The sequence below is a fragment of the Meriones unguiculatus genome, chromosome 1 (genome assembly GCF_030254825.1).
Source record: "Meriones unguiculatus strain TT.TT164.6M chromosome 1, Bangor_MerUng_6.1, whole genome shotgun sequence".
NCBI lineage: Eukaryota > Metazoa > Chordata > Mammalia > Rodentia > Muridae > Meriones > Meriones unguiculatus.
Genome location: NC_083349.1, coordinates 105,285,846 through 105,300,402, shown reverse-complemented (window position 1 = coordinate 105,300,402; position 14,557 = coordinate 105,285,846). Strand labels below are relative to the sequence as shown.

The window sequence follows — 14,557 nt, the reverse complement described above, 5'->3', positions numbered from 1 at the left end:
AAAACATAGCCAAAAACTACCCAAATGGATAAATAAAACAAAGGAACATTCTTGTGGTGGAACGGTATACATCACTGAGAATGGACAAACAAGCACTCTATGCTACAATACCAGTGGGGTTCACAAACTACTGAGTGAAAAGAAATCCAGACACGAAAACTATTACTCCATTTACAAGACTTTCAAAAATGGCAGAAAAACAATCTATGTGTTAGAAATCAGCTTAGTAGTTTACCCTGGAGGTGGAGTGATTTATCACCAAACCAATTACACCCCTAATAGTGAAATCAATTCTATTCTTTTCCTATTGATTGTTTTGATGGTCAGGAGAGAGATTTACAAAGGAGTTTGAAATGTAATAAATTCAATTCATTTTTAAACAAGACTTTATTGAGTACCTCCCTATAGACAGACATTGCCATAAATCAGAGGGCATGGAAAGAACTAGATAAAACTTCTACAATCCAGGATCTCACATTCCATTGACTGAAGTCACATTTAGACAGTCCCCCTTCTCTCCACCTTAAGGTGCTCTCTCTGTGTAATGGCTGGCACCTAACCAGTCCAAAAATATTAATAATTAATTAATTAATTAATCATAATTTCCTCACCTTGTTGGACCTGAAGTTGACTCCACATTGAAAACCTAGCTCAAGCTGACATTCAGTTTTAGCCACGGGCTCCAAAAGACTACAGTTGGCATCATTGGCACAAACTATTTAATCACATCCAAGCTGCGTTCCATACACAAAACATCATGTCCTCCCTTTCTCGAAGAGGGTTGAAAGCCAACTGGAGAGCCAGATGACATGCTCTGGTATTCTTCAGAGCATTGATCAGTGGCCTCCGGTGTCTAGAGACTAGTAAACTGTTTAGCTAATGGTGGTTTCTGAATTTCTAGTCTCTCTGGGACTCCTCTCGGCACCACACTGAAGACTGGCATGCTGAGAACGATTTCATTCTCACAGAATGTGGACGTCATCAGCGCTCTCACATCTCACTTCACAGAACTCAAAGCAGGCTTGTTGCCCAATATAATAAACTAGAGAAGCTTTCCCCATCCCCCTAAACCCTGCCTCCCTGCCTTGATCTTTGGGATCTCACAAGACCTTGGTCAGGAGCTAGCTGCTTCCTGATCTCTCCCATCTGGAAACATGCAGAAGCCCCTGGGATGGCCTGCATCCTGGGAAACAACAGCACCCTGCAGTATCAGCCACTCTATCAAGTAACTGTCGACAGAAACCAGACCTAGATGAGACTGCAGAGACTACCCAGACCTAAAGACACTCCTTATCTTCCCCCTCTTTGATGAAGATGGGGAAAAAAGCTAAAATCTATTTCTTAAGGTCATACTGTTACATAATGTCAAAACTGGGGTGGAGGGCAAAGTGATTTGGATCTCTAGAACCGCATGTGTGCTTGAACTTACAACATTCAAGCTAGATGAAGCAAACGCCTCCCTTGCTTCCCTTCTTCATTCTGAGCCCAGGCTCTGTGGAGAGCTGGAGCGACCCTGTGCCAAATCAGACCCACTTTTACAAGTAAAGAAATTTGGATCCGCAGGAGACCTGGATGTGGATGGAAGCCTACAGTGTGAGACTTCCTCTTATACGTGGGCCCTTCCTTATACGGGTGCTTGGTTGAGATGCCATCTCCCAGGCTTGTGACTCCTCCCCATCACAAGTTCTCCGGAAGGGAGAGAGGCACCCAGAGCTTTGTGAAAGTTTTATGCAAAGCCAGTGTTTTCTTAAAACACTCTACTGATAAAACTTACAGCAGTAGTACTGTCTTAGTTAGGCGTACCATTGCTGGGATGAAACCCCATGACCGAGAGAAAGTTGGGAAGAAAAGGATTTATTTACCTCATTCTTCCACATGCATAGTCTCTCACTGAAGGAAGTTGAGGCAGGAACCTGGAGGCAGGAACTGACGCACAGGTCATGAAAGAGTGCTGCTTACTGGCTCACTCCTCATGACTTGCTCAGCCTGCTTTCTTATAAATCCCAGGACCACCAGCTCAGGGGCAGCTCTGCCCACAATGGGCTGGGACCTCCCATATCAATCACTAATTAAGAACACTTTCTAAGGGCTTGCTTACAGCCCAATCTTATGGAGGCATTTTCTCAATTGGGATTCCCCCTCTCAGATGACTTTATCTCGTGTCAAATTGATATAGAATTAACCTATACAAATACCTTGGCAGAACTGGTTGTCCACATGCAGAAAAATGGAAATAGATCCATATTTATCACCCTGAACAAAACTAAAGTCCAGGTGGATCAAAGACCTCAACATAAAACCAGATACACTAAATCGGTTAGAAGAAAAAGTGGGAAGAGCCTGGAACTCATTGGCACAGGAGACAACTTCCTGAACAGAACACCAACAGCACAGGCTCTTAGAGAAACAACTGATAAATGGGACCTCATGAAACTGAAAACCTTCTGTAAAGCAAAAGGCATTGTCATTAGAACAAAATGATAGCCTACAGACTGGGAAAGGATCTTCACCAACCCTACATCTGATAGAGGGCTAATATCCAGAATATATAAAGAACTAAAGAAATTAAAAAGCAATAAATCAAGCAATCCAATTAAAAAAATGGGGTAATGAGCTAAACAGAGAATTCTCTGTAGAGGAATATTGAATGGCAGAGAAACATCTAAAGAGCTGCTCAACATCCTTAGCCATCAGAGAGATGCAAATCAAAATGACCCTGAGATTCTACTTTACACCAGTCAGAATGGCAAAGGTTAAAAACTCAAGTGACAACACATGCTGGAGAGGTTGTGGAGAATTGGGAACCCTCCTCCACTGCTGGTAGGAATGTAAACTTGTACAACCACTGTGGAAATCAATCTGGTGCTTTCTCAGACAATTAGGAATAGCACTTCCTCAAGATCCAGCTATACCACTCCTAGGCATATATCCAAAAGATGCTCAAGTACACAACAAGGACATTTGCTCAACCATGTTTGTAGCAGCTTTATTCATAATAGCCAGAACCTAGAAACAATCCAGATGTCCCTTAACGGAGGAATGGATACAGAAATTATAGTACACTTACACAATGGAATATTACTCAGCAATTAAAAACAAGGAAATCATGAAATTTGCAGGCAAATGGTGGGATCTAGAAAAGATCATCCTGAGCGAGGCATCCCATGAGCAGAAAGACACACAAGGTATATACTCACTTATATAGTCCTATAAGATAGGATAAATATACTAAAATATGAACAACTGAAGAAGATAAACAAGAAAGAGGACCTAGGGTAAAATGATCAATCCTCACTTAGAAAGACAAATGGGGTGGACATGGGAAGTAGGAGTAAACAAGAAACAGGACAGGACCCTACCACAGAGGGCCTCTGAAAGTCTCTGCCTAGCAGTGTATCAAAGCAGATGCTGAGACTCATAAACAAACCTTAGGTAGAGTGCAGGGAATCATATGATAAAAGGGGGAGTTAGTATGACCAGGAGAGGACAGGAGCTCCGCAAGGACAAAACATATCAGGGCACAGGGGTCCTCTATAAGACTGTTTCTCCAACCAAGGATCATGTATGGATATAACCTAGAACCCCTGCTCGGATGTAGCCCATGGTAGCTCAGTATCCAAGTGGGTTTCCCTAGTAAGAAGAACAGGAATTATTTCTGACATGAACTCAAGGACTGGCTCCTTTACCTCCCCCTGCCTCCGAGGGAGGAACAGCCTTGGTAGGCCACAGAGGACATTGCAGCCAGTACTGATACCTGATAAGCTAGGGTCAGATGGAAGGAGAGGAGGACCTCCCCTAGCAGTGGACTTGAAAAGGGACAGGGAGAAGATGAGGGAGGGAGGGTAGGATTGGGAGAGAATGAGGGAGGAGGCTACAGCTGGGATACAAAGTAAATAAACTGTGATTAATATTAAAAAAAATAAAAATAAATAAATACCTTGGCAGACAGTCATCTCACTTCCAAGCCTTGGTGGACTCCCTGTGGATACAATAGTATTCCACCCGAGTATATGATGCCGCCTGCTTTTGTCTTCATTCACATAGACTGAGATTCCTGGACAGCCCTGTATTCAAACCAGACATTGGCTGAAGGTAGAAAAGTAATAGCAAAGGTTGGCTAAAAGCTTTCTTTTTAAAATTTCTTTTATCTACTTACACTTTGTGTATGAGTATTAGCCTACATGTATGGCTATGCACCATGTGCATGCCTAGTGCCTGCAGAGGTCAAAAGAGGGCATCAGAACTAGAGTTACAGATGATTGTGAGCCACCAGGGTGGGAACCAAATCAGGGTCCATCACAAGAGGAGAAAGCGCTCTTAACCACCTCTCCGCAGCTCTAGGCCTTGTATTTACTTTTGTCACCTTCTGTCCCATGGAGACCTCATCTGCTCTCAAGATGAGTTATGTGGCTCTTGTAGGCTGCAGTTTTAGACTTTGTGGCCCTACTTTCCAGCCCTCCATTTTGTCCAACTGTATTGTCACTTTACTACTGCTATAATTTAGATCAAAAATGTCCCCCACAGGTTATACTGTAAAGGCTTGTACCCTGGCTGGTGGTAATTTCAGAGAGGCAGTGGAACCTTTATTAGATGGTGTCTAATTGGCAAAAGTAATGCACTGGGTAGGTGACTTCAAGGTCATAACCCAGCTTCCAGTTCTGGAACCCTTGCTATTTTCTAGTGCACTGTGATGTGTACAGCCCAACTTCATTTTCCCACCGCCACAGACCAACGCTCTGCTATGCCTTTCCTCCTGCAATGTTGCTAAAATTCCCTGCAACTATGAGGCCACAGAAATCCCTCCTCTGTTTTTGTCAGGTATTTTGGTCACAGGGGTGGGAAGTCAGTTACAGAGCCTGGTACTAAGAACACTTACCTTTCTCCGCCATGTCCTCACATTCAGTGGCTGGGTGAAGTTGTTTCAAGTCTTCCTTCAGATCATTTGGAACTCATGTGTCACTTCCATGTGAAGAGTTCTTGGCTCCCTGGGATCTTTCTCTTGGTGCCCATCACCATGTACACACATTTTCATAGTAGCGGCTCAGGTAGTTCTAGCTTGCCTGCCTCTGTGGTTACATACTTCAGACTCAGAACACAGAGCAATGATGGATACCTAGTAGGTACTGAAGCTGTGACAGTGTACTAAAGGGACTCCTACCTTTTGAACCCCTCCTCCACATCTGCTTCTCTATTTTTTCTTGACTCGAGTCTCTCATGCCTGATATTCTTATGTGACTGTCATTCCACCCATTTTATCAACACGAATAAAGAAAGCATCTCAGTTATATCAGTGAGAATAGCCAACATCTATTGAGCACTGATGGCATGCAAGGTAGAGCAATGAGCATCTTACATGCAGTGTGTCATCAAATAGTCTCAACTTTAGCTGGTGGTCCTATAATTACTCCTATTTTATAAAGTAGTAGCCAAGGCACAGAATAGTAGTTTGTCTAAGATAACCACAGCTAGCAAAGAGGAGACTAAGACACAGGTATATTGCATTTTACCAAGTTTTCATCATCTTGGACAAGAAAGTTTGTGTCCCTAGGTCAAATCCTGACTTTGTAATCTCTCTTGATCCTGTTCCCACCGTCCCTTACACCATTTGGTCTGAAGGTATTTTAAGCACAGCAGGAATAGCGGGGTTGTGAAATGAAGACTAGAGGTCAAACCATGCTTCAATTTCTCTTCAAAGAAACAGGAAAAATATCATCTCTAACTCATGAGCGTGGAAAAATGCTTTGTAAAAACCCTGCAGAGCTCAATTGACATATCAGTGCAGGGTGACCATTACACCAACCTGTGCCTCTCCGGCGTCTTGTTTTCAATTTCAGCTCCTCCTAGCCCTCAACTATACCTCTCCTATTCATCACCTCAGGGGCTTCAGGCTGGGCCACACCTCATCCCTGACACACCCACCCCACTCCCAGCCCAAATCTGGGGCCTACTCTATGTTGGAACTGTTTACACAATGCTCATAATTGGGCTTATCATGAGTTGTGTCAAAGATTACAGGATCCCAAGGGTCATTTCCTCCCATGGCAGCTCTTGAAATTATTGACAGGAAACAGATGACCGGAAAAGCTCATCAGCCTCTCACTCCAGCCCTGGGAACTTTGGGCATTTCCAAGGTCACATGTCCCCTTCCCAGGCTCTAACTTCTCGCCAGGTCAAAGAAAACCTGAGAAAAAGGCAATTGAGTCTGTGAGGAACCTTTGGCCTCAGTGTGGCATAGGGGGTCTGACCCAGCACTGGACTGCCAGTTGGCTGGCTTATAGCCAAGAATTCATTTCCTGCGGAAACAATTCCTCAGGAGAGCAAAGTTCCCAGGAGGACTGTGGCAATCAAGAAGAGCCTCTAGGCCACAGAGTCAGAGCATTTACTGAGTTTTTGCACCTTGGGGGTAAAGTAAAGGGAGGAAGCAAGTGATTCCTCTGAGAAAGATGAATTCAGTCACAGAACAGGAAATCAAGCTGGAAGTAGAGCTGTGCCCCTATAGTCCCAGTGCTGAGGAGGCTAAGACAGGATAGAGGCATAAGCTACATAGTAAGAATCTGTCCAAAGACAAGCAGACGTGGAGACACAGAAAGAGAGAAATGGGGAGGGAGGGACAAAGCTGAGGGAGAAAGAGAGAGGAAATATGAACTGAGGGTCCCAGGGAGGGAAAAGCCATGCCCACATGAAGCATTCTGCTTGACTGATGAGAACTTCCATTATTGTGCAGAATTAGAATGTTTCAGGTCCACAGCCATACGACTTTAGATTGTCTTAGCACCATAAATGGTCATTTATTGCCCTCCCTTGATGTGTGATTTAACATCTTTGTGGAACGTAGGAAGAGATGCCTAATCTCCACCAACACAAAATCTAAAAATGTCACCAGGAGGTATCTAAGACTCATAACAGAAGTTTCTAGACTTTGCTATAACCTACCCTAATGTTCCCACTAACACATTTAAGGAGTGTTTTGATTTAGGATTTTTCTTTATTGCTATTGTTAAAACCTCAAAGAACGGTTACCACATTAGAACACTGTGTTTGGGGTAATCTAAATTTGTGTTCCCATGTCATGGTCACTCATATTTGATTCCAGAATAAACTATTTCTTATTCCCTTTGAGGCAAGAGTTTTGTCTTTTTGTATGAATGAACAAGAAGAGGAAGATAGAGGAGGAGAATGATAGAGAGGAGAGAAAGGGAGGGAGAAAGGGGAAAAGAAAAGAGGGGAGGAGGAGAGATGTGGGATTCTGGTTCACTAACTACAGGAAACTAAGCAACTCACCTCTGAGTCAGTTACACACAACAGGAATGTCCTCACTAGCATCTCTCAATTTTCTGTTTTGGTATTCTGTGACTGTTTGAGACTGCAGTGAGCAAACATTGACAGGGGGCAAATCTGCCTATTGTACCTTTTAAGGCAGTGTTTCTCAACCCTCCTAATGCTGTAACCTTCTTTTTTTATTATTTTATTTTATTTTTCTTTATTAATTACACTTTACTCACTTTGTATCCTCCCCCGCCCCCCGTGGTTTCCTCCCTCCTCCCATCCCAATCCCTCCCTTCCTCCACCCTCTGCATGCATGCCCCTCCCCAAGTCCACTGATAGGGGAGGTCTTCTTTTCCTTCCTTCTGATCCTAGTCAATTAGGTCTCATCAGGAGTGGCTGCATTGTCCTCTTCTGTGGCCTGGTAATGCTGCTTCCCCCTCAGGGGGAGGTAATTAAATAGCAGGCCAATCAGTTCATATCAGAGACAGTCCCTGTTCCTATCACAATGGAACCCACTTGGATACTGAACTGCCATGGGCTACATCTGTAAAAGGGGTCTTAGGTTATCTCCATGCATAGTCCTTGGTTGGAATAGCAGTCTCAGGAAAGACCCCTGTGCTCAGATTTTTTGGTTCTGTTGCTCTCCTTATGGAGTTCCTGTCCTCTCCAGATCTTACTGTTTTCCACCTCTTTCCTAAGATTCCCTGCACTCTGCCTAAAGGTTGCCCATAAGTCTCAATATCTACATTGATAGACTGCAGGGCAGAGATATTCAGAGGTCCTCTTGTGTCAGGCTCCTGACTTGTTCCCTCTTTTCTCCTTCTGATGTCCATCCTCTTTGCCTTTCTGGATAGGTATTGAGCTGTAATCTTCTTATACAGTTCCTTATGTTCTGGTGACCCCCCCAACCATAAAATTATTTCATTGCTACTTCATAACTAGGTTTGCTACTGTTATGAATCATTATGTAAATATCTGATTGTAGGATATTTGATATGCGACCCCAAAGGGGTCGCAACCCACAGGTTGAGAACCCCTTGTCTAAGTGCTCATTTCTCACCTCCTAACCCTCTCTTCTAGGAGAGCCCAACTGTCTTGACCAAATTTCCTTTCCACCAACTGAAGTGCAAACTTGGAGAAGTTTCTCTTTTTCCTTGTTTCCTCCAGTCAATGCCTTTATTTCTTTGCAGCACTAGAAAACATTCTGATAGTGACCGTTTTCACTACTGTGGGAAGACTTCATGAGTTTCTCGCATCATGAATTTTCATTTTGAACATAGAAAAATTTTTTCATCTAGGTTATCTCTTCATTTTTTTGGGGGGGGGGATTTCAGGCAGCAAAATGAGAAGTAAAAAGTTCCCACTGAGGGATGAATTAAGGTGCCTGGTGTGATAGACAATAGCTACCTGAAGTATTCATCCACACTCACACAGATCATGTTTGCTACTTGATGAAGCTCACATTGAAAATCAATGGAAACACTTGGGCACGATACAGTTCTACAGAGGAAAACTAAAGATATACTTATAGCTGTGATGGAAACACTGATTCCCTTCTTGTGAGAGATAAGCACAACACCAGACAATTGTGGGCTACCATTGCTTTGCAGAGGTTGCTTTTGGTATGCTGTGGATAGGATCTAAGGTCCTGGTGGGTTCCACACCAAAGCCTGAGAAAATTCAACTTGCAGGGTGTGTTATGCTTTGACATTCTTCCCCACTGGATCCTTATTTGTTATTGTTGTCCCTTAGTTTTATGTTTCCAAAACCAGAATTTAACAAAAGCCAAGAAGGGTCTTGACTTATGAATGAAAAGAAGAACAGGACTAAGCTCAGAAGAATGAGAGCAGAAATCAGTGGCTCCCTGTATATACCTTAAAGAATTAGAAATTTATCCAAAAACACTAAGATAATAAAAAGAGGCTTTGTGAGCTAGCTCATAAATTAAAATCATCTCCTAGGTTCCAAGACCCACTTTATTAATTCCCTCACACTCACAGTAGCTTGAGAATGGCACAGGGAAAACATTCTTTAAGGAATTCTTTGTGAAGTTTGAAAATAAAAAAAAATTTAAAAAATAAAACAGATGAGCTATTTTCCACAACAGAGGCCTGTTTCAGTAAATCATCTGAATGTTAACTAGAATTCCAAGGGCATTTGCTTGAAACCCATAACCCCAGTGAACTCAGATTAAGCATGTGTGTTCCATACAGGAAGGGTGTGGGGACAGCTGTGAGGGATGCTGAGCAGGGATTGGGGCAGGCAGAGGGCATAATCAAGGGTATCTGAGGTTCATGGGGACAGGAAGATGCAGACATACACTAAGGTCCAACTTGGGGCAGGCAGGCTGCTCTCTGACACTCCTTAAATATTGTGGTCTCTTGGCCACAGGGCACAGATGTATTCTGAGAAAGGTGGCAGAAGGCGGCCTTGCACTCACTGGAAATCGGATTCCTTGCTCTCACAGGTAAGGGGACTCTAGACAGGCTGCTCTGAGAAGTGTTGCTATGTGAGACAACTGCTTGACTATAGAAACTCAAGTAAAGAGCAGAGTTAGAGAATCAAGTCCTCAAGGGCCCACAGAATACCTAAATTGGACTGTGGGTACTTGCCTGGTCTTGGGTCAGAGGAATCTTGGCCAGAGTGAGGTTAAACAGAAGTGAAAGCAGAGACCTACCTCTACCAGCTTTTGCTTTGAATGTGGTCTCTTCTGATCTAATATCAGCAGGGCAGCAGGTTTTCATAGCACTTGCAGGCAACATGGGACATACTCACATATGACAGGTATGTAGCATTTCAGTAGACAGGTCATGCAGATTTGCATTTCTCCAGCAAACTCATGCAACACACATGAGTCCAGCACACTCACCTCCTCCTCCTCCTTCTCTTCTTTCTTCTTTTTAAAACATGTTTCTCCCACAACCATTGGGAAAATTGTGATAACCTTATTCACCGAAAGGTGTGTATAACTGATGATAGACTGTCAAGGGCCAAGAAGTTCATTTAAAAAATATTGATGTGGAGGCACAGAATTCTACCCATTAACAATGAGGCACCAAAGAGCTTTCAGCTTAGAGAGTCTTCTTGGAATGCCCCAGAGATCTCAATATATTGAAGCAATGGCCTATTCCTCAGAACAAAGGCTGCTCAAAGAGAGAAACCAGAAAAAGCCTTTCAGTATGATCTACCTTTCCAATTCCTTTTTACTTCTTCATTCTGCGTGAAGATTAAAATGTCTAGACATTTTCCCCTTTCAGTACAAACTCTCATTTTCTGCTTCTGTTATTCCTGCACTTTGGCACTGTCAAACATGTCTGAATCCATATTCTCTTAAGGAACACCTCTAACTACTCCTTCTTCTGTGTCTGGTGTCATTTTCCCCAGTGGCTCTTGGTTTTGCCTCTGCTTGCTCATCTGCTTTGGCTCGTTGTTTTGTATTTTTCTTTGGACTTGTGACCTGGCCTATCTTCCTCGGCAGGAAATTCATCTGGCGTTATGAAGCCTGTGACAGGGAAGACTGATGGCCACAGAGAACAGGGTGGTTTCTGTGCTTCCTTCCATGGGGAGGTGGAGGGTTGTTGAAGGGGTTCTGCTTCGTGTCAGTGGAAATGCACCAGTAGAAAAGAAGACCTGATGGTCAACAATCCAGGACAAGGGTCAAGGGTAAGAGGGTGAGTGAGGCATCAGGCATGATGCCAAGAATAAGCAATGAAAGGAGGTGTGACAATTCCTCAGGTTCCCAACATCCTAACCAGAGTGACATACCCAATACAGGTGGCAACCCGACAACCCCACTCAGCAGTGTTCTCTCATATAGCAATCCAAAGAGGAGAGGTCTCTAGTATGGAAGCTTCTAGCTCTCTCAAAGAAATTTGAGGAATTTCTTTAATAGCTATGTCATTTAAAGCTTGCAATAAAATGAAACAAGAGTTTGTCTTATCAGGAAATATGCTTTTGTTGTTATTGTGTTTTGTTTTGTTTGAGATATGGTTTCTCTGTGTAGCTTTGGCTGTCCTGGAACTCACTCTGTAGATCAGGCAGGCCATGAACTCAGAGATCCTCCTGTCTCTGCCTCCTGAGCTCTGGGATTAAAGGTGTGCACCACCCCCAAAGAAACATAGCATGAATTTACAATGAGACCTTTTCTTCCCAAAGTTCTGAAGGAAAGTTGTTCTGTGCCTGTCAAAGCATGAAAGACCAACAGTGGCCTTCGTTCTCTAAATGATCACATATAGGCTCAATGTTACCATCTCCTAAATGAGAATAAATACTTTTGTATAATTTAGTAGAAAAATTCAAATAATCATTCTTAACACTTATCCTGGAAGTGTGAGTATTCCTTAATGGATGGGTTTGGTGCTTAGTGGTGGGTCTGTGAGGACTCCACCCCAGGCAGTGAGTGTGACTTGCCTGCCCTACATACAAGTGACTGTGAAGAACAGAGATCAGATCGGGGAAGGTGTCATGGACTGAGTCTCAGTAAATCACCTTTATTTATAAATGGAAACTGTAATATGCAGGGTGATAAAGATGCAGATGTGGGGCCTTTGAGAAGGTGTTCGGTCAGGAAGATGAAGACCTTATGAATGAGCTGGTGCCCTTTCAAGATGGACCCAGAGGATTCTCTGTCATCCTTCTGCTGTGTGGGAATGGAAGCCATCAGTCTACAATCAGAAAGAGGCTCTAACCAGACCTTGGCTGCTCTGGTGCCCTGATCCCAGACTTCATGTCGCCCGCCTGTGAGAAATAAAATCTGTTTATAAACCAGTAAATCTGGGCTGCTTGATCACAGCAGACCAGAGTGATGAAGACACAGGGGGAAGGCATGGGAGGTACAGAAATGTTCAAGAGTATCAGCATTCACAGAATGCTGTCACAGAAAACCAGGGAGCCCTAATGCCACACTAATGGGTAGATTGCTTTGGATTCATCCATTTCAAACAGCACTTCTTAAAATGTAACACATTCATGTATTCACAATAAAGTTTAGCAGCCTGCTCCCTTTCGGTCAAATGAGCTACTGCAGACCCCAACTGGAATGTACTAGGCAGTTAAGATAGTAGCATATTTGATCATGAGGGGATAGTCAAGAAAATTAGTGTCCATCCTGCTTTTCTGAGTTCTGGGACCTAAGATTGGCTTTTTTTCCCCTTAAATCTGGGAGAACAATGACCCTTGGAGATAACATTGTGAACAAGAACTAAGGTGCTTCATCTGAGAGCACCATGTACAGGCTCACTGTCAACACTGACAGACCTTATTTCCTATGTTTGTTGCAGGCAGTAAGAACTGCATTGCCATTTTGGCAGCTCCATCTTAGTGCTTTTATGTACATTGAATTTTCTATCAATTAAATCTCGCGTATCTTTAACACGTGAGTTCTGTCCCATCCTATAAAGAGAGAGCCCTCAGAGGAGATGACAGGACAGGTTCACCACCTTACAAAGACCCTTAATGACAATGTCTCCAGTCTCCTGCCCAACTGTGGCCTCAGATTCTCAGAATGTGTTATCATCTGCCCAGGGATTCCAAAAAGAACACCCAGGAGGCACTGCATATGTGCCAGGAAGGCAGGATTCTGTATACTTGCAAATATAGTTTGTTAAATTTGAGGCTGGGCTAGAGTAAAGATGCTCGCCTTTATAGATTTTATTTCTTACCAGCTCTTATAGTTTGAATCTGATATGCACCATTCCCCAGGCTCATATTATGAAAGGGTTATCCATAGCTGGTGGCATTATTTTAAGAGGTTGTGTAAACCCTGAGAGGTCAAATGTGAGGAAAGGAGAGACTAGGCACGACTTTGAAGATAATATAAGGCCCTCAGCCCTTTCTCTCCTCCCCTGTGCAGGTGGGAAAGAAGTACCTCAGCCACAGGCTCCTCACATTTTGATGCTCAAACTCATGGGGCCAATTGACCATGAATCAAACCCCATGAAATCATGAACCAAAATGAGCTCCTCCTCCCTTTTTATGTCAGACAGTTTGGTCACAGCTACTCACAAACAACTAATACACCAGATAAAAGGAATAATTGGACACATGTGCATAAAAACAAAGTGAAATAAAATTACCACAAATTTTCATAATTCACTTGGGAAAAATGAAAGATTAGACAGGAGTAAGAAAAAGAGGAGGATCAAGACAACAGGAAGAAAAAGAGGATGTGGAAGCCATGTTTAGAGAGGATGACAGCTGCCATGAAGTTGCAGAATTATAACACTTCCGTGAGGTAAGTGTCATGATACTTCCATGAGGTAAGTAGATAAATGGCTCACTGAAAACAAAAACAAACAACAAACAAACAAAAAACCCCAGACAATCTGGAAAAGGACTAACCCACATTGAACAACAAATCTTCAAGAAGTTTTGACAAATCAAAAGAGAATGGAAGATGACTCAACTGAAAGAAAGAACAAAAAAGCTTGAAATCCTTTCAAGCAGATTGCCATCCTACAAGGAAGACAAAGGCCGTAAAAGACATATAAAAAAAAAAGAAAGAAAAAGAAAAGACAACATTTTCTTGTTTTTTGTTGGTTTTTTTTTTTTTTTTTGACAGAAGAATGCTTTCTAAGTTGAGTGTAGTAAGAAACCACAAGGAATAAAATCGATAGACTTTGCAACAGAGCACTTTAAAATTTACCCAAGTTAGACCCACAAATTTCAGTATAAGAATGTAAATAATAAATGTGCAAGATTAAAGCAGAGAAGTAAGCAGTGGCAGGCCGGTGGAGACACAAACAGCTCCTCAAGAACAGGCTGTGAGCCCCCTCTTGTCGCCTTGTATTGCTGAATAAACCAAGCTCTTATCTCCTGCCTTTATCAGATTCTGTGTGCTTGTAGACATTTTTATGATAGCCATAGCCTTGCTATTTTATGATCATTGGCCAACTACAGGCAATTCACATTTCCAAGCTTCCTGTTTGTTTAACAAAAGCCCCATGGGCAATGAGTGATGTGTGCAGCCTGCACTGGCCCAGCACCAGGAGTTAGAGGCTAGTGCCCCTCCCCTGGAGCCTTCTCTGGTTCCCTTCAGAGGGAGACACAGAAACCTTATTGACCAACCCAAGAAAGAGGCTCAGAAACCTGCTCTCGTTTACTGTCCCTTGGCCCCAGATTTTCATGCTCTGGATGTTTCTCTGGCATATGTGGGCTTGGAATCTCAGGCCTGTTCCTGGTTTTGCTTTGATTGAGATGAATTCTGAGGCTTAGCATCATGGTGGATGCCTTTAATCCCAGCAGTTAGAAGGCAGGGGCAGAAGGATCTCTGTGGAATTGAGGCAAGCCTGTA

At 43.1% G+C, this 14,557-nt stretch overlaps 1 long non-coding RNA gene across 1 annotated transcript; it reads left to right on the top strand.

Moving 5' to 3' along the window:
* The first annotated feature begins 9,603 nt into the window (after nt 1-9,603).
* On the top strand, nt 9,604-11,994 carry LOC132649065 (uncharacterized). Its single transcript, XR_009587502.1, has 3 exons — nt 9,604-9,733; nt 10,745-10,937; nt 11,787-11,994. It is a non-coding gene; the product is annotated as an uncharacterized LOC132649065 (long non-coding RNA).
* Nucleotides 11,995-14,557: the final 2,563 nt, after the last annotated feature.